The sequence below is a fragment of the Diospyros lotus genome, chromosome 1, assembly GCF_014633365.1.
Source record: "Diospyros lotus cultivar Yz01 chromosome 1, ASM1463336v1, whole genome shotgun sequence".
Classification (NCBI taxonomy): Eukaryota; Viridiplantae; Streptophyta; class Magnoliopsida; order Ericales; family Ebenaceae; genus Diospyros; species Diospyros lotus.
In genome coordinates, this window is record NC_068338.1 from 1,851,128 (window position 1) to 1,875,470 (window position 24,343).

At 39.2% G+C, this 24,343-nt stretch overlaps 1 pseudogene; it reads right to left on the reverse strand.

Annotated features, from left to right (window-relative positions):
- Positions 1–23,214: 23,214 nt before the first annotated feature.
- The window catches only part of LOC127796648 (uncharacterized), an 82,894-nt pseudogene continuing 81,765 nt past the window's right edge, over positions 23,215–24,343 (reverse strand).

The window sequence follows — 24,343 nt, forward strand, 5'->3', positions numbered from 1 at the left end:
GTGATGTGAGTTATGGCAGGCTGAATAAGTGGATAAGGCACGATTTGAAATCCATGAAGGCTCGTGATTGCACAGTCAAAAGTTAGTCCTGATGTGTCGACGCGAAAATAAGGAAGTATTCTCATGTAGCACTGGATGGATTTCCGGTTAATGACACAGGATCAGTTACCAGGTGGTAGCACCTGATGGCAATGATAGGAGCGTGAGGCTCGAGGACTGTGATGTAAAGCCTTATTGATTAACCGTGTACAAAAAGGTTCAGCAGGTCCTGGTGGTTAAACCAGGCGAATTTTGAGAAAGAGATCCAAGGTGATAAAAGATGGTTGGTCAAGGCAAAGTTGTGCCGCTTGAAGGAGTGTTACTCCGTAATGAGAGTTATAAATGGTGGAGTTGAAATGTGTCTTGGGTAGAACGTGAGAGGTTCTCCCGAGAAAAAGTTGAGCATAAGGCAACAACATTAAGTGGACCTCCTAAGGCACTACCACTCTAACAGGATGGATCACTCGAGAAAAGCCAGCGAAATGGCAAGTGCCTGAGTAGGAAGATGAGTCTTATGGCATTGAGTGGAAGTGCGAATTCCACAAAAGTGGCAGGGGTGATTTCCAGTGGATGGACTTTAAATCGAAGTCATAGTTGATGATTGCAAGTGTAGTGCTTGGAGGAAGCATGTGTTGGTTGTGAGCCGGGCGATCCGGCTGAAGCTAATCGGGTTAGTTAGTCGAAAATTGAGGGCGAATTTAAGATGTCGCCCGTGGGTGACTAGAGCTCGAAAGAAAGGCTTGGGGGACGAGATTGGTTCCCAGGAATGGTGTTTAGGTGATGAAACCACCTAATAGCTGTGAGTGATGCAGCTAGAGGGATGCCTTGGAGTGTGGGCAATTGATGAGATTTAATCTCGTGGCTAAAGGTTAACAGTTGCGAAAGAAAATCAGTTAGTGGAGTTGATTGGTGACCGACTGGGGGTAGCCGATGGTGATCGAAGACGCCGACCGGTGATAGCAGTTGCAACAATGCAGCGGCTGGCTAAGGTCGTGTGGCGTCGTGAGAGTAGTCGGTCAGTGGTGTAGGTGGCACCTGAGTCGTGGTTGCGGCTGGGTGTGGCGCTAAGCGATGGCAAGAGGTCGTTTTAGCTGATGATGATGGCCTTAGAGCCAATGTGGTCGCTCACCGAGTGGTGTGAGCTGATTGAAGCAAAAGTTATAAGAAATCCGGGAGAAGCCAAAGTCTCTCAGGGATTTAGCTAGTTGCTATAAGAAGAGCAAAGTGATATGAGGAAGGCGGCCTAAGAGTGGGGTCGTACCGGTTGCATTGAGCAGAGAGATTCATGGAGCAGCGAGTCTTTTGAGATGGCATGGTAGTGTCATCGTCGCTGTCAGGGAAAAGATGTCAGGAAAGGTCAAAGGTAGCCATTTTGCATGGTAAGACCTTGAAGCCAAGTGTGAATGGCCATGAAGGCCGGTGCCTGTGAAATTTCAGATGCAACGACCATGGAGGGAAAATTTGTTGCTGTTCTGGTGTTGTCCTTGCCGAGGAGGACAAAGGGAACCATTATGCATGGTTTAAATCGGGTGTTTAATGCAGATTAAGAATAAACCTAGTTTAGAAGGGCTGAAAGTGTAGTATCTCCAGAGAAAGAGGCCTTGTCGAGGCTCTAGTGAGATTTGAAAAGTCTCAATGAAATTGAAGCTGGGCGAGCAAATTTGTCTAGAAGATCGCTACAAGAGTGGGGGTGTAACCATGTTAGCTTATTGTGGTGCCGACCAAAGGCACGAGTCATCCTACATGTGCGATGCAATAAGTGATTGTGCAGATGGTAATAAACTAATCACTTGTGCCACGCACCATGGGTGATGACGAGGGCCGATTAATGGTTCCGCGACCTTAAGCGAAATGGTAGGACCCTGGACTCGTGGTAGGGTTAAACAGCCAAGGTAAGGCCTAGCATGGGGCATGATTGTGAAGGCCAAAATTAGGTGAAGATTTGTAGGGGGTTACTCAGTGAAGAGTTCCTTGTTATGGGTATGAGACCCTTATTAGCGTGCAATATCAGCCAGAAAGGAAGGCCAAGGTATTCTGTGTGCTTATGTGAGAAACTTCTGGTTGGGAGAAGGTTGGGGCCCTAGCATAGTTAAACTCGAGGTGAGATTGTAATGGTGCGTGCATCGCCAAGCTCGAGTTGGACTCGGGTAATGCACGTATGGTTGAAATGTGTAATTACCTAACATGGTGTTAGGTATATCGATTTTGCGTAATCGTATCGATAAATGAGGGTCGGTTGGTCAAAGTAGAAGACCATGTATGAAATGGTCGAAGCTGGCAGGGTGGGCCAAAAGGGTGCTTCCCATGTAGTGCTAGCATGATATGTTGATCGGTAATGAGAGATTGCCATGAGGATCAACTCAAGCTATGCATGTGTGTGATTAATGATGTTATGCCATGATAAATGGGTGTTTGAGTGTCTTGTGGGCACTAAGAGAAACATTGCGGCTGATGATCAGTGCTAAGACGTTGCTGGCTGGACCAGCGTAAAATTATGGCCATGTGTGATTCGCAGTGGGAAACGTTGCCGTGTGTGATCGGCGTAAAATCGTGGTGGACTGATCAGTAATGTAATGTTAGTGAGAGTTGTTTCGGTTGATGCAAAAAGGGGGAAATGGGAAGTAAACCTGCAAAGTGATGCTTCGAAGTAGAGAAAATCCATTCGGAGATGGATATCATTGCAGTAAGCATGACCAGCGACCAGTGGTACAGTTTGGCGAGAGGCCAAAGCGGTATTTGGTTAGTAAATGTCCTCGAGAGGCGAAGGATCAAATGCCTAAGTGAAGCCTTGAGGTGGGTATAACCCGAGGTAAAGGCGGAGAAATGGTTCGGCTACGAGATTCTCGAGCAGGGGATTCAGAGAGTAGCCTGAGAACGTGATCATCTTAGGAAAGCGATTAAGGCAAAGTGAATTTCGAGGATGAAATTCTTTAAGGAGGGTGGAATGTAATACCCGATATTACATGGTGTTGAAAATAAATAATTTTTTATTATTTTGAAAGGACCTCGGGTGGTTCGTGAAGCCCAGGGGTCAATCTCGAGAAATTAATTAGTAAAAATTGCCTAATTGGCAGCCGGGAGTGCCTCGAGACTTGGATGTCCAGGGAAGAGGGCAAGAGATTGGTGAGCATCTCGAGATGAGGATGATGACGCTTGAAGCAATCCGACCGGGAATAATTTTCGGAATAAATTCTATATAAGCCCGAGTGGGTGCCAATACCAAATAGTCGGAGGGGACCTCCTGGAAGCTGAGGGGACCCTAGGGGTGGTTCGGTTTTCTGAGTAAGGCAACCCTTAGGTGTTTTCGGGTCGAATAAAAGTCCCGTGTAGGTGCAGGGACGAGGTCGATATTCCTGAGTAAATGTCGTCAATTAATTTTTGAGAAATCAAGTTATTGTGTGGCTTTGATGATAATTAATTAAAACTTGGAGGGTCCAAGTATAATTATTAGAATTCCCAAGTGCAATTAATGTTTCTTTAAGTGAAATTATGAGAAATTAGTGGGTTAATTATGTAATTAGTTTATATATATATGTATATATATAGGCATGAGGAACCTTCCTTTAAGCTTCCTCGTGTACGCCTCTGCCATTTTTGAAATGGCCGAGAGGAAGCAAACCAGAGGGGGAGAGAGCTTGCGAGGGAGAGTGAGATCGCAAGAGTGAGCAGCTGAGAGAAAATGAGATCGCGAGAGAGAGGCGGTGATGGCCGATTGAGGGCGTCCATGGCAGACGCGGTGGAAGCAACTGCGGCCAATGGCAATGGGGTAGCAGCAGCGGTGGCGCGCAACAGAGCTTGCGGAGGCGGCTGGCGAGGTCGCAATGGGCTGAGGCGACTGCGTCGACGGCCGGAGGCGCTGGAAAAGCCAGTTGCAGCGGCCATGGAGGTTGTGGTCGTTGCAGCGAGCGCAGAGGAGAAGGCCAGCTGCTGTGGAGGCGGCGCAGGCCGGTGGTGGCGCAGCCGTGGGGTGTGGTCGGCGATGGCAGTGGGCAAACGGTGGCTGCCGGTGGTTGGTGCGCGCGCAGGTCGGCCGCGCGAAGAAGATGATGAACAGTGGCCGCGCACGGGAGAAAGAAAAGAGAAGAGAAAGAAAAGAAAAAAGAAAAAGAATATAGAAAATGAGAAAATCTGGAAAAATAGGAAAAATTCCAGAAAAATGGGGAAAAGTTCTGAAAATTAAATTGGGACTTGAGGAGCGTGTCGGAAGCTCGAAAATGGGATTTCGGGCATAAATGGCAGCTCGTGAGGCAACGTCGGTGCGGGCGTTTTTCGAATTTCTCTCTAGATGAGTCGAGGTAAATTAATATTTTCTTCCCAAATTATTTGCATTGAGCGAGTTAATTAGAATAATTATTGTTGGATTAAACCCCGGGTCGGGGTGGTTGGAAATTATTAAACGGCTGATGTATGGCGTGGTTGGTTGTTTGGAGATAGTGTTGTTGGTGATTTCGCGATGTGTGGCGAAATCGAGGGCATTGGGTTAATGCCGAATGTTAATTGGTTTGGGTTTTTGTGTGTTTGCCTCTAGGTTCGACCGAGAAGGCAGTAATCCTAGAAGAGCTCGGAGTTCGGGCTGGTGTTCTCGCCGAGGCAGAAATGAGGCTTTGAGCCAGGTAAGGGATGGCCCCACGTGGAGGTGGCCTTGCAAGTTGGTAAATATGTTTGATAATATTTTTATGTTACATTGGCATGTAGTGGTTATATCTTGTGTGATGCAAGATTCTAGTTGACCTATGGCCATATGGAGGACTAGTGTGGTAGGGGCTGATAGGTTGATGCCTCAAACCTTAGTGGGTTGTGAGGATGAGTGGGCCTAGCCTCATTTGCATGCATTTGTCATATATAAACATGATTATATTCATATTTACACGCATTACACCCTTACTGAGTCTTTAAGACTCATGAGGTTTTACCTCATGTGTAGATGATGCAAGTCCAGATGCAAGCAGGGAAGGCGCTGGGAGGCTGTTATGGCAACTAGCTGTGTTGCCCGAGTTGTGTATTTTATTATCTCTTGTACGTAGCCATGTGGTGTCATGTATGTATACCATTGTGAGTAAATGTATGTGTTGTTGAGCGTTTAATGTATTTAAATTGTTGTAATCATCATAGTGTGATAGATGATTGTGAGATTACTTGTTGTACGCGGCATATTTGGTGAAGCCAAGTTTCGGATTGAGTAAAGATCAGCGAGGTATGTTCTCATAAATCCCCAATACTCAGCGAAATGTTTGTATGCTAGCTTTGTGCCTGGGTCACCTCTGGCTTGCTATGGGGCAAGCTGAAGAGAGGTGAAGCTCACTCGGGTTTCGGGTCTTGGTCCGCTGGATTTTTCTTGTTTGAGTTGGGACTGATTCCTGAGTGGAGCGAAGGGAAGGACGAAGCCTAGTTCCCACCTAGGGTGTTTCCTGTTGAAACATAGTCCAACCCTTCAGTTGTGGTTTGTCGGGTGAGTAATCGGGTCGATTATTTATCGGTGGCGCCCGTAAGTGGGAGCGGGTCGTTACATCTTAGCCCCTGATTTCCATTTGCTTTTTGAGAGAAGATCCCAACCACACAAGGAAACACAATCCATGCCATTTCCTCTCTTCAAATTTCAACCATTGGATTATTTTGCCTTTACAAGACTTAATCTCCACCCTTAAAAGGAAACACAATCCATGTGCCTTTCCAAGAATTAATCTTAGCCATCCAAAATTAATCTTTAAATTAAATCATTAATATGTTGGCAATCCTTGCCAACTTTCAAGACTAAATGGTGGCCCTTAGATCATTTCCAATCCCAAGAATCAATCTCATCCTTCCAATATTTCATTTCTTTCCCATTTAAATTAATGGGATTATTTTCACCTCATCACATGAGAGACTACTTTGAAAGACATAAATCCTTCTTTTTCCATTTATTTATATCACCATTTTTATCAAGCATTAATGGTGACTAATTTCCCATTTTCTTTTGGATTTTCCTTAATCCATATAATCATGTCTCTCATTAATGCAAGAATGACCAATATCATTTCTTTTTGCATTTATTTAAATCACCCCATTTATACTTGAACAAGACTTTGCCAAGTGTCACCTTTTAAACCCATACTTGGCTCCCAAGTTTCCATCTCCACCATCCATCTGGCATTACCACATTTATTCACCATTTTAGGAAAAATTAATTATTTTCTTAAATAATTGCATATTCCTCATTTTCCCTATTTTCCATAATTAAATTCCTCTATGGAATTAATTCCAAAATTCTCAAAATACCTTTTTATGAATTATTAATCCCATATATCTCCACATAAATACAAAATTGGGATTTAATTCACTTACACACTTAATTCCACATATGAATTATTTCTAATTTACCAAAATACCCTTTTTTGGAGTTCACTATCCAAATTACCAAAATACCCCTCTCATAGGGCACCCTCATTCTTAAGGATCTATCACCTTCTCAAGGGTATTTTTGAAAATTTCACACTTCCTTTCTTATTCTCTTAACACCGATTACACCGGGTGTTACAGTATGCCTTGACATTGTTTCGATAGGTCTAAATAAAGGCTGCATGTGGGCTATCGTTGAGCATATTGCGAGGCTTATGGAGATGGGTGCATAGCCAAGGTGGGACTCGTCTACCCCTTGATAGAGGATGATGTATCTAAGGCGCCTTCAATGGATATTCACTTTAAATCAATGGCCATTGTGAAAGAGATCAATAAGGAGTTATTGATTCACTTTCTAGTAAGTGAAGATATCCGGATGATCAAAGAAAAACTCATGTGATCATAATCAAGTAACACATTGTCAGACTTGAGATCACATAAGATATATTGATGAGAGGATCGAATTACATGGTAACCATGCTCGTGAAAGGTTATTTGCGGATTATGAATCCTTCTGAATAATTGGGTAGGCATAATGCCTTGCTAGAGGCCAATCTTGTCTTATGTGTTCGTACCGATACATTGCCAACATATTCGGAAGCCTAATAAGTCATGCGCAATAAGCACGGTCCCTGGCTTTAACCAGGAGAGCGGACGTATGGTTAAGTGGGACACTCCAGCAAGAAGTTATGCCGTCGTAGGTTCTCGCAAAAAAAAGAACAAATAGACGTAATGACGTCAATATGATGAGGGGTCGTTATAAAGGAAAAAGTTTCCTAAAATAGCAATTGATTAAATTAGGAAGGAGTTTCTAATTTAATAATTTTTTATTTGTTAGAGTGGCAAATAGGAAATAATATATATTTTGGCTTAAGTTAATATTTGGATTAAATTAGATTTGGGCCAAATATTAAATATTATATTTGAGCTAAATTAGATTTGGACCAAATATTAAATAATAAATATTTGGGCTTGAATTAGATTTGAGCTAAATATTTTATAAATGGATTTGGGCCTCTAATTATATTTCTAGTTGGACTAGAATAAGCCCATTTAAGATTCTAGTTGAACTAGGATTAATGGGCTAGCCCAATCCATTAGGGTTTAAGAAACCGTAGGATGTAACTCTATAAATACCCCTTTATAGGTTACCCAAACTAGTGATTATTTTGGTATAGTTTTTCAAGAGTTGAAAAACAATTGGCATTCACTCTTCCCCGTTTCTTTTTGGCATCGATTTGAAATGTGGGCGTTCTTTTCCATCCATACACAAGCAGCAAAAAGGAGAAGGAGCTAGCACTCTTATTCCTCTCTCCTTACCAACGGATGCGTGCCGCGCATCATGAGTTAGAGGCTGGACGCTTGGACGACTGGAATCCATGGACGACTCGAAAATCTAAAGGTTAGATTTATTTTATTTGTATGTGAATGATTTGATTTCAACGTTGATCCTATCACTGGGATCGGGGTAAGGTTCAAAATTTTTTGAACTACACTGCTTGCCCCGTAGCGATATTGCTTCACTTTCATGTGGAGCCGCCCAAGAATAAAAGATGTCTGAGAGTTTTGTCAGTTTATAGTGTCTTGTCACTTTAGGATTATCTTATATTTTTAGTTGAGAGATTTTCCTTAGTCAGTGGATTGTGTTTCTTATTTATTTTGACTCAGAGTTTTATTACAGTTTGATTGAGATGATCAGTTATGATTGATCATTTTAGTTACTCCATCAATTGCGTTACTCCAAATTTCAGTTTATCAGAGATTTTTATTTATTTTATCTATTTTTCCCGTAGCACCTCTTCTCGGGCAATTCTAGGAGAGGGGGTGTTATAGCCACAACACCCACAATCTTATCAAGGTCTCAAGTTTTTTTCGGCCTCCACCCATGGTCTTATGCATCACAGGATCTACCTATTGTGAGCCTGCACCTACAGTCTTACACATCACAATCACAAGCCAACTTAAATCGCCATTACCACTATGCAATGCAACATATAAGGAATGTAACGGCTCTTGCAGCATTAACATAATGACAATGCCCCCATACGCCAAGCATTAGGCCATGCTACTCCTACGTAGGAATTCACACACACAAATGCTCTAATTCATATGCTCGCCTAACATACACAAGTTAGCACTTATAGGCTAACTGTGTGATGCCAATGCTCACGCTCCTAACACATACAAAGAATGACCCCCCAATGAGTGCAACCTATGGCCCAACATCATAATGTGAAACAATATGGAAACACAATGCAATGCAATGCAGCCACAAGCACAATTATCGTAATGACCCGTTAAAGGGTCTAGAATTTATTTAGAAATATTTAAAAGTAAATTTGCAAATTAATTATTTAATGTGGCAATTTAGAGATTTTTAATTGAGAAATAACACTTAATAGAATTTAGTTATTTATGAATTAAGTACAAGGACATGATACTCATTTAAGAAGTTGTTATTAGAATTTAATTTCTAATTAGTGATATTATGAGCTAGCTTATCCTCGCATGAGGAGAAGTGTGAGAGGTCTCCAAGTTATAATAGGAGATTGAGATGGGCTTTTAGGGTTATTCTCCATTATATATATATTCATAGTGTTTAGTTTTTCTTCATGCCGTGAAGAACAGAGAGTTGAGAAGGTTATAACAAAGAGTTGAAGAATGCAGTCAGTGAGATTTTTCGTAGGAGATTTCCATCGAAGTCGTAGAAGTCGACCAGAGAGATTGAAAGGCAAGTATCTTCCCTGTAATCCCTTCCATTATAGGTTCTTGTGAGTACGTCTTCAGATTATTTAATAGGTTCATTAAGTTTCAATTTTGTATTAGTAAAGATATACGTTTATATATCTCTATATATGTATGCGTATAACATTGAATTCATGAGCAAGTATTTATCCCGATAAACCATTCTTACGGGATCATGTTTCTGTAATAATCTCAGTTTCAGTAACTCTTTATTTGATTTTTTAGATTAATCAGATAGTATGTTTATATATATATACATGCAGTATATCAATGTACAGTAAGTTTTGATAAGTTATGCATAATTTTCTCGCAAGCATTTCCTTTCCCAGTATGATTGTCGATTCATCTTGATGTTATTCTATATCGATTGGGATTGTTCTCCTAAGATTTCTTTTGGAATGGTGTAGTAATATTAAGCTTCGATTCAAGATGCAGTCTCTATTACTGTAAGTTTACTCTTATGATGTTTTAGACATTTGAATAAGTTTTAGGTGTTATCTGAATGAGTTCTTAGTGTTATCGAATCATTCGAATGAGTTTTGTGGTGTCTGTTATCGTAAGCTTTATTTCATATGACATTTCAAACATTCGAATGAGCCTTGCGTCATTCGAATGAGTTTTTGTGGTATCCGAATGAGTTCTTTGTGTTATCGTATCATTCGAATGTGTTCTTAAGATTTTCAGTGTGCCATTCGAATGAGTTTTTTGTTATTCGAATGTGTTCTTAAGGTTTTTAGTGTGTCATTCGAATGAGGTTTTTTTTGTCATTCGAATGAGTCCTTGAAAGATCTGAGTAAGCCTTTGCTTTGTATTATCTAAGATTCAAATGAGTTTCCCTATCATTCGAATGACCCGTGTGTATTCCATTCACTCATTCGAATGGGGTACTGTTGCATTCGAATGTGTTACATTCTGCCCGTTCAAATGCTTTGGTTCCTTCAAATTCATTCGAATGAATTTTGGAGACATTCAAATGGCAATAGGGTGCAAGTCACTCACACCAAATTTTTCATACACTGCATTCCTTTTGGCAACCAATAATTAAGAACTCCAAAGTTAAGCGTGCTCGGGTAGGAGTAGTGATAGGATAGGTGACCCCCCTAGGAAGTTTTCATGTTGCACCCTCAAAATTAAATAATTAATTAAATAAATAAATAATTATGAGTAAATTCTATAATTCAAAGGGAAAAAACGAGTAATATGTGGATTCCAATAATAGTAAGAACAACTTGTACATTTTATACTTTTGTGTGAAGTTATGACATGTTCAGCATTATTTCATGAGATTATGCACATACATCTTGGTATGAGCATTGAGCATGACTTTATATGGAGCACTACATATCGTGTGCCAGCATATATATGAGCATTACATTATACTCGCCAAGCGGCTAGTCCGCGAGGATCCCACAGTTTTAGTTTCAGCTCAATTTATGAGTTGCTCGCCTAGTGGCCACTAGGGGGCTAGGGGCATATTGCCCACAGTATGTGCTTACAGCTTTTATGTTTGCAGGATTCAGATCAATCAAGTATGTATTACAGTTATGTGGGCCTATGAGCCAAAGTTGCATACTTGCAGTTATTTTACAGTTTATGTGCATTATATCTCATAAATACAACCTTATAGTGATTATTATATCTCTCAGTACAAGGACAGTTAGTATTTTTATGAGTATCGATATTTCTCGATTCAGTTTCAGTTATTCTTTCCAACTTATTACTTGTTGAGCTTTGTAGCTCACCTTGTACTCTTCAACATTCTAGGTCCTAGCGGGGGAGTACCAGATGTGGGGCCTAACAGTTGTGGTCAATAGTGTGTGTACGTGGAGCCGCTCAAGACAAAAGATGTCTGGGAGTTTGTTAGTTTATAATATCTTGTCAGTTAGGGTTATTTTATATTTCTGTTTAGGGATTGTCCCTTAGACAGAGTTTATGGTTTTCAGTTTATGTTGACTCAGAGTTTTATTTCAATTGATTGAGATATTCATTTATGGTATCAGATTTTAGTTTATCAGTTAATTTTATTTTATTTTCCTGTAGCACCTCTTCTCAGGCAATTCTAGGAAAAGAGGGTGTTACAATATAATGAATAACATTCACACACTCTTAATTTTTGCCCATTAAGGTTTTTGGCTATTTCACCCAATTCAACCTTTAAATAGGTTCCATCACATCAATTAAGGACAATTATTTATATGCTAATAGTATTGCATCACACATGAGATTCCATGGACATGCCAACCAAGAGCATTTCTTAATGACTTCCCAAATGTGATTATCATGCTTCCTCTTGCAACTTAATTACATTTTTATCTCATGAATCCCATGTATATACATATATATATCTTCAACCACATCCTATCATTTTAGAGGATTGAGTGATATCAAAGGAAGCATTTAATAGCAACTTATTTTAACAATCATACATAATATGGATTTAGAAAAGCCTTAATAAACTCATTTGATTGTTAGTTCTTAGTCTAGTCTCTCTCATCTTCTCCTCAATTGGCATTACTCCTACCTTATTACTAATAACCTCATTTCTAATTTTATCTTTTCTTGTATGGCCGCACATCCATCTTAGCATCCTCATCTCTGTTACGCTCGTCTTTTGCTCATGTTGGTATTTAACTGCCCAACATTCCGAGCCATACAACAAGACTGGTCTTATAACTGTCCTATAGATTTTTTTTCAGTTTTAATGGGATTTTACCATCACATAACACCCCCGATGCATTTCTCTATTTTACCCAATTGCCTTAATTCTATGCATGACATCCTTGTGAATTTCTCAATATTTTTGAATCACTAATCCCAAATATCAAAAATGGTATTTTCTTTGTAAGATTTGGTCTTTCAATTTTAATATAACATCCTCCACTCTTGCATTCACTAAATTTACATTCTATATTTTTTGTTTTCCTTCTACTTAATTTAAATCCCTTAGATTCTAAATTGTTTCTCCACAACTTAAGCTTAGTGTTCACTACCTCTTTTGTTTTATCCACCAACACTATGTCATCTGCAAATAGCATACACCATGGCATCTCTGTCTGAATGTGTTTAGTGAGTTTATCCATTACTAAAACAAATAAGTATAGACTTAGTGCAGAACCTTGATGCAGTTTCATTGTAATTTTAAACTATTCAGTATCTCCTCTACATGTTCTGACCCTTGTCTCTACACCATGATACATGTCCTTAAGGGCTTGTATAGAGGCTATTTGGACTCATTTTTTTCTCTAAAACCCTCCATAATACTTCTACAGGGACCTTATCATAGGCATTTTTTAAATCTATAAACACCATATGCAGGTCCTTTTGATGACCCCGATACCTTTCCATTAGGCACCTCAGTAGGTATATAGCTTCCATTGTTGACCTATCAGGCATGAAACCAAACTGATTGTTGACCTACCAGGTATATACTTTTACTCACTACTTTATTACTTGTACGATCCATGCACTTGTGAAAAATCACTATCATGGGGCAGTATTCCGCTTTTTCTACCGGACAGGCTTAAATTGAGGATCTACATTCAGATGGTGACATATCACATTTGGGCTAATCCCGAGCGTGTCATCTAGTGTCCAAGAAAAGATATCGACGTTTTCTCGAAGACACTTTACAATCTCCTGCTTTATCGGTCCTGGAAGCTTTGAGCCGACATATGTCAACTTCTCGGGATCGGTCTCACTCAAATGTATTGCTTTTAACTTTTCGACGGGCTGTGTAACGCCCCGTTTTTCGAGCGTGCTATAACTTAGGAAAATTCTAGGATAATAATTTTTTTCTTAATAACTATTGCTATAACAAGCTTCATCTCAAACCCTTGTTAAATAAAATTAGTTCATGATGAAATTAATGAAAACCCAGAATAACAGTGGTTGAAAAGAAAATAAGAGCTCCATGTGCGCTGCTTTAATACAAAGTATGTATATATATTATGTGTGCAGCGGCTTTCTCCAATCTTCAAAGCCTTCTGTGCACCTCCAATTTCTTCAATTGCGTCCACTATGCGCGGTTGAGTCTCACCAATATCCTCAATTTCTTGTGCGTCGACCAACCTCCTCCTTTCAATCCCCTCTTCTCCTGTAATCTCTTATTATATATATATATATATATATAGGATGCACGGTGCTCCCATTCTTCCTTCCTTCTCAACCCTTTATATATTATAATATATATATATATATGTATGGAGCCCTAGCCCAAATCTCACATTCACGCCATCCACTTTATAACATATATAAATAATATAATATATAATATAAAATATAATATTAAAAAAATATTAACTTTAATTATATTATAATATTATTTATTTTTAATATTTATTTTTATATTTATATTATAATATTAATTTTGAAATTAACTTTATAATATCTTCTTTTCTTTTCTTTTTACCTCCAAATCTTCAAAATAACATCCTTTGCTGAGTTCCTATAAAAAGAGATTAAAATGATGTAAAATCTATATAAACACACATTTTATGTAGGAAAAATCGCACAAGATTAAGATGAAAGTAGATAAAAATAATTAAACCCTATCAAATCATATCATTTCTCATATCCATCCCAAAATTTTCATACATCTATCTTGAAAGAGAATTATCATAAACATCAAATGCGGAAGCTAGAATCGAACCAAACATCTTAATATTAATCATAAATCAATTCTTACATCCTCATTAACCATAAATAAGGTTATACATCATCATTTCTCAAAACGTTTAGAATTCAAAGTAGCAGAACTAAAATATATGGGTTACATAACATACATTCAACTCATCATACAACTCATCATGCACTTTCCTAATTAGTGCTATTTCATGCCTCATTCATTCTCGTTTCTGCTACAATCTCCATTCGAAACGTTTAAATATTCCAGGGGCAAAGCCCAAGTTAGATGATGAATCATCTAAGTAAGGGAACAAAACATTTAATGCTTATGTATGTATACAATGCACATAACATCATAACTCTTTGTTTGGGTTGACCGCAACTTAAGATTACCTGCCATGTTTTACAGTCTCCCTACCAGATCGAGGTGTATGGGTGCCCCCTTGGAAAAGCAACAGCGCTAGTACCTAATCCCAAACTCATGCAACGTATGATCGTAAATCTCATCATGCTCATATGCATATTTCATAAATCAAAACATGTAAATGCAATCTACATGACATACTCACATCAAGGCATGATAACATGATAAAATCATTTACATAAAATCGAATTTTAGGGTAGAATAACTTACAAACCAAGCATTTTCATAAAACTAAATCCAGTTGGGAAGTACCACTTACTTTATCATGAAGTTCGAAATATCTCAAAAAATGTGCATCGCTTCAATTTGCGTGCCCGACCACGATTTTCGTGCCAACCCTCAAAAGTTGCCCCAATACAACAATCCTATAAACCATATTTAATCGCTAAATATCTTAGAACATTAATTTCCTCATTTTTATGCATTTTCTTCCATTTTTTTTTTCATTTTCCCTTCTAAAAATCCAAATAAATACCTTCGGGACTATTTTCTCTAATCTTTTTCCACAACAATTCATTAAAGTCAAAGAATATCAAAGGAAAATTGCTGGACTTACCTCAAACCCTTGTTTGCACGTAAAATAAGGTTGGTCGGTGTGGAAATCGAGACATCGGGAAGCCAAACACCAAATCTTTTTGCATGGACTTCAAGATCACATTTTTCTAGGAACTTCAAGAATTTTTCTCAAATTTTTTGAAGCCCTCACGCGCTTGCGCATTGGTTGCGCGTGGTGACTGCTGCATCACTCACCCTGCATTTGTCACTTTTTGTATTTTTCTTTCACTAATTCAGCTGATTTAACAACTAATTATGTTGACAGATAGGATGAGGTGTTTAGACTCGCCAGTGCACGAGTGTGATTGTAGCAGAAAATTTATATGTAATTTTTCTGGGCAAGACCGGGTCGACTCACAGGGAGATTACTCATGGAAGTAGATAACCACACCAGTTCTTTTGATTAACAGAATAATGAAATGAGATCAAACTAAATGTGATATAACTGTAATCTGGAAATGGAGAGATCTTGGGTCAAGACAAATCTGGTGCCAAACCCAACTGATTCACCATATAGCTTTCTGTGATGTAACTAGCAGCTCAAATAGCTTGGGTTTTCAACCATTAAATGTACTACTGAGATGATGATAACTCTTTGTTCAAGCAACCTCCATACATGACATGGAGACTCTATGGTAAGAAGCTATCATAAATCAGTGTATAAATAATGTTTTGACAAAATAATTGCTCGGGGCTTGGGTATGAGAACGTTTCCAGGTCAAGCAGCCCCCATACATGGCATGGAGACTCTAAGTTAGGCGTATGAACCAATCCAAGCCTGAGGTTTTCGTTAATAATATTTCCCAAACTGCTTTTGCTTTTGTTACTTTGACATATGGAGTTCTGTTATATTGATTCATCAGTGGCTTTAGGCACCATCTTTGCCTTAACCCAAGAATCGAATTAGCCACACATCTTCATAGGAAGTGCACGACTAAAACTAATCTCTACAGATGAATACACGATTCGTAAAGGAAATAAACTGAGACAACAGATAAGAACTTGGTAAACTACTGCTGTATTGATTACTGAAACGAACTACAACTTGAAGTAGAAATTAAAATGGACTTGTAATACAGAGCTCAGAATTAGCAAGAACAACTAGTGTAACTGAAGTGCTATTCGCAGAGAAAGAAATACAGACAAGAACAAAAATATAGGAGAAACAAACAAAAGGAAAGGAAAATCTCTACTTTCAAAATGATCTTCTTCTTTCTTGTATTGTTTTTCTTAGTATCTTCTGCACTCGCCAACCTCTGATTCCAAAGAATGTTGGTCCCTTTTTAAGCTTATGGCGCATGGAAGTGGGGACCATTTGTTGAAAAGTTGTTCAAAAAGTTGGTTGAATTTACCTTAGAGCCACCGCGTGTATTTGCGCATGTCAGAATTTTTGTTCGGCTGCTCATTCGAATGACTAGCAGAGACATTCGAATCCTTGCTGAGTTTCTTTTGGCTGATCGGCTCATTCGAATGAATTTTAGTCCTATTCGAATGAATTTCATGCTTTACTGTTCCTTACACGGTGATTTTCTCGGTCATTCGAATGCAACAGTACTTTTATTCGAATGAATTTCTAATTTTTCTCTTGACTTCTTCATTGCATTCGGATGACTTGGAGAGCATTCGAATATGGAATTCCTTGGGTTGCTTCTTATTCGAATTACTCAGCCTTCATTCGAATAGATTTCCTTTCTTCTTCAATTTCATTCGAATGACTTGGCTTTTATTCGAATATGTCTTCACTGCTTCCAATCGATGTGCTCATCCGAATTTCTTCTCATGCTCGGCTCATTCGAATGACTTGGCTTTTATTCGAATATGTCTTACTGCTTCCAAACGATGTGCTCATCCGAATTTCTTCTCATGCTCGGCTCATTCGAATGACTTGGATTTCATTCGAATATGCACAATCTTATCTGGAGATCTTGATTTTTGTTACTTCTTATTCGAATTAGGCCAAGCTCATCTGAATACATACCCGATATCTTGCATATTCGAATGTCTGAATAATTTATTCGAATGTTTGAGTAGCTCTCTTCTGTTTTGCTTCATATTTGAATACCTTTGAAGACTCATTCGAATGGCTTTGACTTTCATTAGGACACCTTTATTTCTTGACTTTTTATTCCTCTTTCAATCATGCTTTTGGAGAGTATGAGTCATTCTTTCATCTCTTTTCCTTCTTTTGGGCTGCAACAAGCAATTCTGGAGATTTTAAGTCGATCAAATGGATTAGGAGGTAATAAAAACATAACAAATATTGCATTTTTTTAACATCAATCACACCCCCCAACTTAAACATTGCTAGTCCCTTAGCAATCAAATTAAATTCACGAATGCTTCAACATTCACAAATTCATTGATAGTGCAAATCTCGTATGTGAAGCAAAAATGTATGGTCAGTAGCATAGGGACTTCGGACAATCAAAGGAATGTTTATTATTTGAACTTTTGTCTCAGGCATATTAAGTTAAATCAATCAGCATATTGCATTCAATTCTCTAAGCTTTGATTGCAAGTTTCACTGGATATGTATCTCTTCAATAAAATGTTCACTCAAAGTTGCTCTCAAGGATGTACCTCAATTTGGAGTGGATGTAAATCAAGTTCGAAGAGGTATCATCAATCATCAAAAATGCTATTAAGGAAGGAAAGGACCTGACATAGCTTCATGATTAGAATAGCATCTCAATGAATAGCATTTAAAATTAACCAAGTCTCCTTACTCTTGAAATTATATCCTGAAATTGCATGATTGATAAAACAAAGAGGGATCTTTCTGGGAAGAAATGGGGCCATATGGTAATGTGGTATAGCAAAGGGGATGATGGAAATCAAAAGAGTTATTAGGTCTCGGGAATTTTCTACTAAGAACTGAAGATTTTTTTTTTTTTTTTTTTTTTTTTTTTTTTTTTTTTTGGTATCAGAAAAAATAAACTGCACATGTGATGCATTCATGCATCAATAGCTGAAATCATATCAGGGCACCTAAATCCAGTTGGTCGTATCCGAACCTGAATCTAACTGCTATTCCAACTGATAATGAGCAAGCTTCCATTGCTTCACCCTCAATGGCTACGGGGGGTGTTTTTAATGTCCCAGACCTAGAGACAACCATTTATCTTAAATGGTAAAGTGGTCTTTTAACGTCAGATTCCCAGACGATTTTTTTTTTTTGGTAAACTACTGAGTAATTTCCGAGACCTAATCAATGGATAAAAAAAATGTCAAGGCTATGACCTGGACAGAGGGAATGATGCAACTGGTCATGAAGAGTTTTAATGGGCTATAAGTGGAAACTGATCAAAACAATAGGTTGATTGGCTCAAGTAGTAGGAAAATGATCCCTCTATGATGTTCCATAAATCAGCGTTATTCATTCAACTGGTTTCAAGCTTAGAGTCAGTTAAAATTAGCCGCGATCATTAAAGACACTCAAGGCAAAATGTTGTTTTGAAGCTATTGAAAGACAAGAGAATCAACAAAATATTTTATTTTATGAATAGGTGTTATTTCACTCAGAATAAAATATTATGAAGCTCTAACACTTACTTTGGTAACAAATCTCCACTTAATTTGAGAATTTGGGCAATTTGCTGATCATTTCACATGTTTTGTATGCCATCCAAACAAATGAACAGAAATAAAGCACCCTAAGTAGTCCTGGTCCTAGTTCTAAAGCTCATACAATTCTGTTCTCAAATAAAAGATTATCATTCAAGTAACCAGTTGTGAATCTAAAGCATCGAGCACAATAATTTGAAGCATAGAGTAAGCAAAGTCATTTTTATTGACAAATGAAAATGTGATTAAACTTTGTAGTTCATAGGTACAGAAATTAAATATGAAGCATCAAATCCTATGACTACTCAGTGCCATCCGTGGCATCGTCAGAAGTAGAGTTCTCCTCAGTGGAGTTTCCAGAGGGGGTCTTTGATGAAGGATCAGCAGGAGGAATAGAGGTAGAAGATGGAATGGTAGGGTGAGAAGGTGCTGCATGCTCCGGCTGCGGCTGTGCCCCTGATGTAGAAGGTGCACCCTCTTCCTCTCGCCATATGTCAATGGTCTTCTGTATGCAAGTTTCAGCATCAGCCAACTTGTCCTTTGAAGACTTTTGTGGAAGCTCTTCTATGGGTGTGCTTAGAAGCTGACCTACTCTCTTGTCCATCGCAGTGTAACGTTCATTCATGGTCATTATTCCTGAATAGATGACTCTCTGCCTCCAATGTAGATCTTCATAAATGGCCTCCTGTCTCTCTTGGATCTTCTTCAGTGATTGCTCTACTAGGGCTTCATGTTTTACTTGCCTATCGTGCATTTCCTTTACTATCTCATATAAGCCTCTGATAGTATGACCCTCCTCTTGTCTCTCTTCCTGATCTTCATGTAGTGGCAGTTCTTGAGTTGGTTCTTCTTGTGCTTCAACCTGCCTGCCTGATGTCTCTCTCTTCTCGGGTGTTGTTGCTTCAAGCCTCTTTAACTGCCCACTGCTCCTTCGTGTAGATGCTGGGCTGATCCTTTCCATTGGCTTGATGACTTCGAAAGTTGCCTTTTCTTTTACCCCGTGCCTTAGTACAAAATAGGTAATCAACCCTCCCAAGGGTAGTCCTCCGCCCCCTTGTGCATGCTTGGCCACTAAGTCGATGGTATCAAAAATGTGCTTGGCCAAGTCTATGTGTACTCCCAGGATCATCTTTCCCATGAATGTGGCTTGCTTAACCGAGACACTGCCAGTGAATGCGTGGGGCATGAAATGAGAACAAAGAAGCCTATGTAAGATGATGCATTTAGGGGACAAATTCTTCTTTGGGAGGGTAGGAGCTAACCACAAAACATCATCTACCTCTGTCAACAACCTAGCCAAGTTTTCTTTTCCTAAGTCTGCACTTGCCTCCTCAATGTCTCTAGGTGATGCCTCTCTTGGGATTTGGAATGTTTCAGCAATATCAGAGGGCTTCAACTCTATTTTCACCTTTCTCACTTCAGTGATCAAGCACCTATTCCCCGAGTCATCTCTGTCACTGGTTATATTTGAGTAAAATTCTTTGACTAAGGGAACTATGGCCTTGTGTTGAAACTTAACCCAAGTTTGCCATCCTTTGGCAGTAATCAATGACAACAAATCACATGGTGGTTCTTCAAATCGTTCAAGCATAATTCCCCTCTCACAAAGTACTGGCCTCTTAGCATACCCCTCAACATAGTTCTTTTCAGCCGCGGGGCTAATGAACCTGATATTGGAATAGGGAGGGTTCAAATCAATGGTTGGGATGGTAGTGGGTTCTTTTCCTTTCTGCCTCTTCGAGGCCCTAGAGCTTTCTCCTACGACCTTGGGGCGTTTTTGCTTTGGAGACATGTTGATTTGAGGAGTGTTTGGTCTAGGGAGTTGGTTCGGGGATTTTATCGAACAGTTGGTAGGCACAAACAGGTTCCTCTCTTTTCTTCTTCTTTTAACTTCCCAACCAATCCTCTCTTTGACACACTGAACTCCTTCACCCCCTCTTCACAACAACTCCTTCATCCAATCAATTAAATTCGGATTTAAACAATGGGAACAACTCTTACCTCTCGGCTGTTCTCTTCCCAGAATATTCGAATGAAGCGGCCCCCTATTCGAATGCTAGCGGACTGTTCTTCCTTGTACGAAACCGGATTGATCTTCGGGCGGATGAAATGGATGATGAATGAGGGTGGTTAGAACAAGGTAACAAGATATATAGGAAGGGTTCGGGTGGATGAATGAATAATCGCACCGCTTAAGGAGGGGTTTCGATCTTTGAAGGGGGGGGGCGTCGATTCGGATTTCAGGGACGGTTATGCGGTTAACAGGAGCATCATTCGAATGATACTGGGGTTATACGAATGATAGAGGAAGATTCGAATGGAGGTTAAGCAATTCGAATGATAGCTCGGGTCTTAGAACAATGGGTAGAAGAGGATTCGAATGAGAGAGAGAGAATGCGAATGTTCGCTGAAAGCTTTTAAAGGGCCAGACGCCTCATTCGAATGTGGAAAAAAATTCATTCGAATGAATTTTAAACAGTAACTTGGCTTATCGAAGGATTTGAGCCACTCATTCGAATGCAACAGTACTTTCATTCGAATGACTATGAGTGTCATTCGAATGAATCTGGCAGCACACTCTCAAAGAGGGCATTGAACAGAATGATCATTTGAATGCAAAAATCTTCATTCGAATAACCTTGAACACACTTTTTTTTTTTTTATTGCGCAAATTAACTAATTGAAACTATATTCGGATGTTAGAAATGGATTCGGATGAAGGGTAGGTTATTCGAATGAACTTGAGGATATTCGAATGCTGGCTTCAATTTTTTTAAGAAATAGCAGATTCATTCGAATGAATTTTGAGTATGGAGAAATTCATTCGAATGAATTTTAAACAGTAATTTCATTTGTGAAGGAATTTGGCCGGTCATTCGAATGCAACAGTACTTTCATTCGAATGAATTTTGAACATATTCGAATACAACAGAGGCTATTCGAATGCTTTCTTGCTTTCTTTTAACAGCTCACCGGTCATTCGAATGGTTTACAACTCATTCGAATGACTAAGCTCCATCCGGATACAGAATTCGAATAACAGCAAAGAAATTTTTTTTTTTTTTTTTACATTTCCAAACACCTAAACACAAAATTCAAACCCACACAGAATGTCATTAAATGAGCAAGGATCAACACAACAGTTCAGGCATACCTTTATCCCACCCAACTTGCTTTGAACAATTCTTAAAAACGAGGATATAAGGAATACCTGGAGATCTTCAGAAATGACTTTGAACACAAAGGTCCAATTGCTTACTTGGATGTTGCTGGTAACCTTCATTGCATGGGTGGATCCGTGAGCTTGCTTCAGTACTTTAAATCAAAATAAAGGGTGATAACAGTTTATGAAAGCAGAACACTAATTAAATTATTATATATATATATATATATATTTTTATTACTGACCACTACCCAATGGGTGGATCTGTAAGATCCATGCTCTCTTCCTGTTTATTCAAAAATTCATAGTATGGTTTCAGGCATTGTCCATTCACTTTGAGAATTTGACCAGATTGAAGATTTTCAATATCACATACACCATGAGCTGAGATGGAACGAATTTTGAAGGGCCCTGTCCACCTTGACTTGAGTTTTCCAGGAAACAGATGGAGCCTTGAATCGTAAAGTAACACATGTTGACCTATACAAAGAATTTTCCTGTTAATATGCTGGTCATGTAATTTCTTCATGTGCATCTTAGAAAACTTGGCATTCTCAAATGCCTCATTTCTAAGTTCCTCAAGCTCATTCAGTTGCAACTTTCTATTGAGTTCCACCTCTTCTAAACTTTCATTCATCTTCCTGATGGCCCAGTAAGCTTTGTGCTCAACCTCTACTGGCAGATGACATGGTTTTCCATAAACCAGTCGATAGGGAGACATGCCCAATATGGTTTTATGTGCAGTCTTATAGGCCCAAAGAGCATCAATCAACCTCAAAGACCAATCCTTTCGGTTAGAATTGACAGTTTTTTCTAAAATGCGCTTGATCTCCCTATTTGCCAATTCTGCCTGGCCATTTGTCTGAGGGTGGTAAGGGGTTGAGACTTTATGAACTACCCCATATTTTTTCATTAGTTCTGCCACTGGCTTGTTACAGAAATGAGAACCCCCATCACTGATGATGGCACGAGGCATTCCAAACCTACTGAAAATGTTTTCTTTGAAAACTTTTACCACTATCCTGTGATCATTTGTCCTTGTTGGAATTGCCTCAACCCACTTGGAAACATAGTCTACAGCAAGAAGGATGTATTCATGACCAAGCGAGTTAACAAAAGGGCCCATAAAATCTATTCCCCAACAATCGAAAATTTCAAGAACCAGAATGGGCTGCAAAGGCATCATACTCTTTTTTGTCAGACTTCCTAACCTCTGGCATCTATCACATGACAAGCAAAACTGGTGTACATCCCTAAACATGGTAGGCCAGTAAAATCCACTTTGTAGGATTTTTGCTATGGTTTTCCGGGTAGAGAAATGACCTCCACAAGCAAGGGTGTGACAGAAGTTCATAACACTATGTTGCTCATGTTCTGGAATGCATCTTCTCACAATTTGATCAGCACAATATTTAAACAGATATGGTTCATCCCAGAAAAATGTTCTGACCTTCCTGAAAAATTTTTGTCTATCTGGCTTAGTCCAATGACTGGGAACTGTACCTACAGCTAAATAATTAGCTATGTCAGCGTACCAAGGGGCAGAAGTCAATGTACTCACATGAAGAAGATGTTCATCAGGAAAGTTATCAGGAATGGAACCCTCAGTAAGATCCTGACCTGGGATTCTTGACAGATGGTCAGCTACAACATTTTCTACTCCCTTTTTATCCTTAATTTCTATGTGGAACTCTTGGAGGAGCAGAATCCACCTAATGAGGCGTGGCTTGGTGTTTTGCTTAGTGAGCAGATATTTCAAAGCAGCATGATCTGTGTACACAATCACCTTTGAACCTATCAGGTATGACCTAAATTTATCCAATGCAAACACTACAGCCAACAATTCTTTTTCCGTGGTAGTGTAATTTCTCTGGGCTTCATTTAAGGTTCTGCTAGCATAGTAAATGACATGGGGCTTCTTCTCTTTGCTTTGTCCTAACACGGCCCCTACGGCATAATCACTCGCATCACACATTAGCTCAAAGGGTAAAGTCCAGTCAGGAGGTTGTATGATGGGTGCAGTGATAAGTGCATGTTTCAGCTTCTCAAAGGCACTTTGACAATTTGGGGTCCACTCGAATGGAACGTCCAGAGAGAACAGACAACACAAAGGTCTTGCTATTGTGCTAAATGAGGCAATAAATCTCCTGTAAAAGCCAGCGTGACCAAGAAAAGATCTAATGTCCTTGACATTTCTAGGGGTTGGAAGCTTCTGAATGGCTTCAACTTTGGCCTTGTCTACTTCTAGACCCCTAGATGAGACTATGTGTCCTAGGACAATGCCTTGGTTAACCATAAAGTGGCATTTTTCCCAATTGAGCACAAGATGAGTCTCCTCACAACGAATCAAAACCTTCTCCAGATTCTTTAAACACAAGTCAAAACTACTTCCATAAACAGAGAAGTCATCCATAAACACCTCCACAATATGTTCAGCAATTTCACTGAAGATACTCATCATACACCTTTGAAAGGTGGCAGGAGCATTACACAACCCAAATGGCATACGTTTATATGCAAATGTCCCAAAAGGGCAGGTGAAGGTTGTTTTCTCTTGATCTTCTAGTGCTACATCAATCTGATTATATCCTGAATATCCATCCAAAAAGCAGTAGAATGCTTGACCTGCTATCCTTTCAAGTGTTTGATCTAGAAACGGGAGGGGAAAATGGTCCTTTCTAGTCATGGAGTTGAGTTTTCTATAGTCTATGCACACACGCAAACCTGTTTGGAGGCGGATTGGGACTAACTCATTCTTCTCATTTTTCACCACAGTAACTCCGGACCGTTTAGGAACGACCTGAGTTGGACTAACCCATTTTGAATCAGATATTGGATAAATAATACCTGCA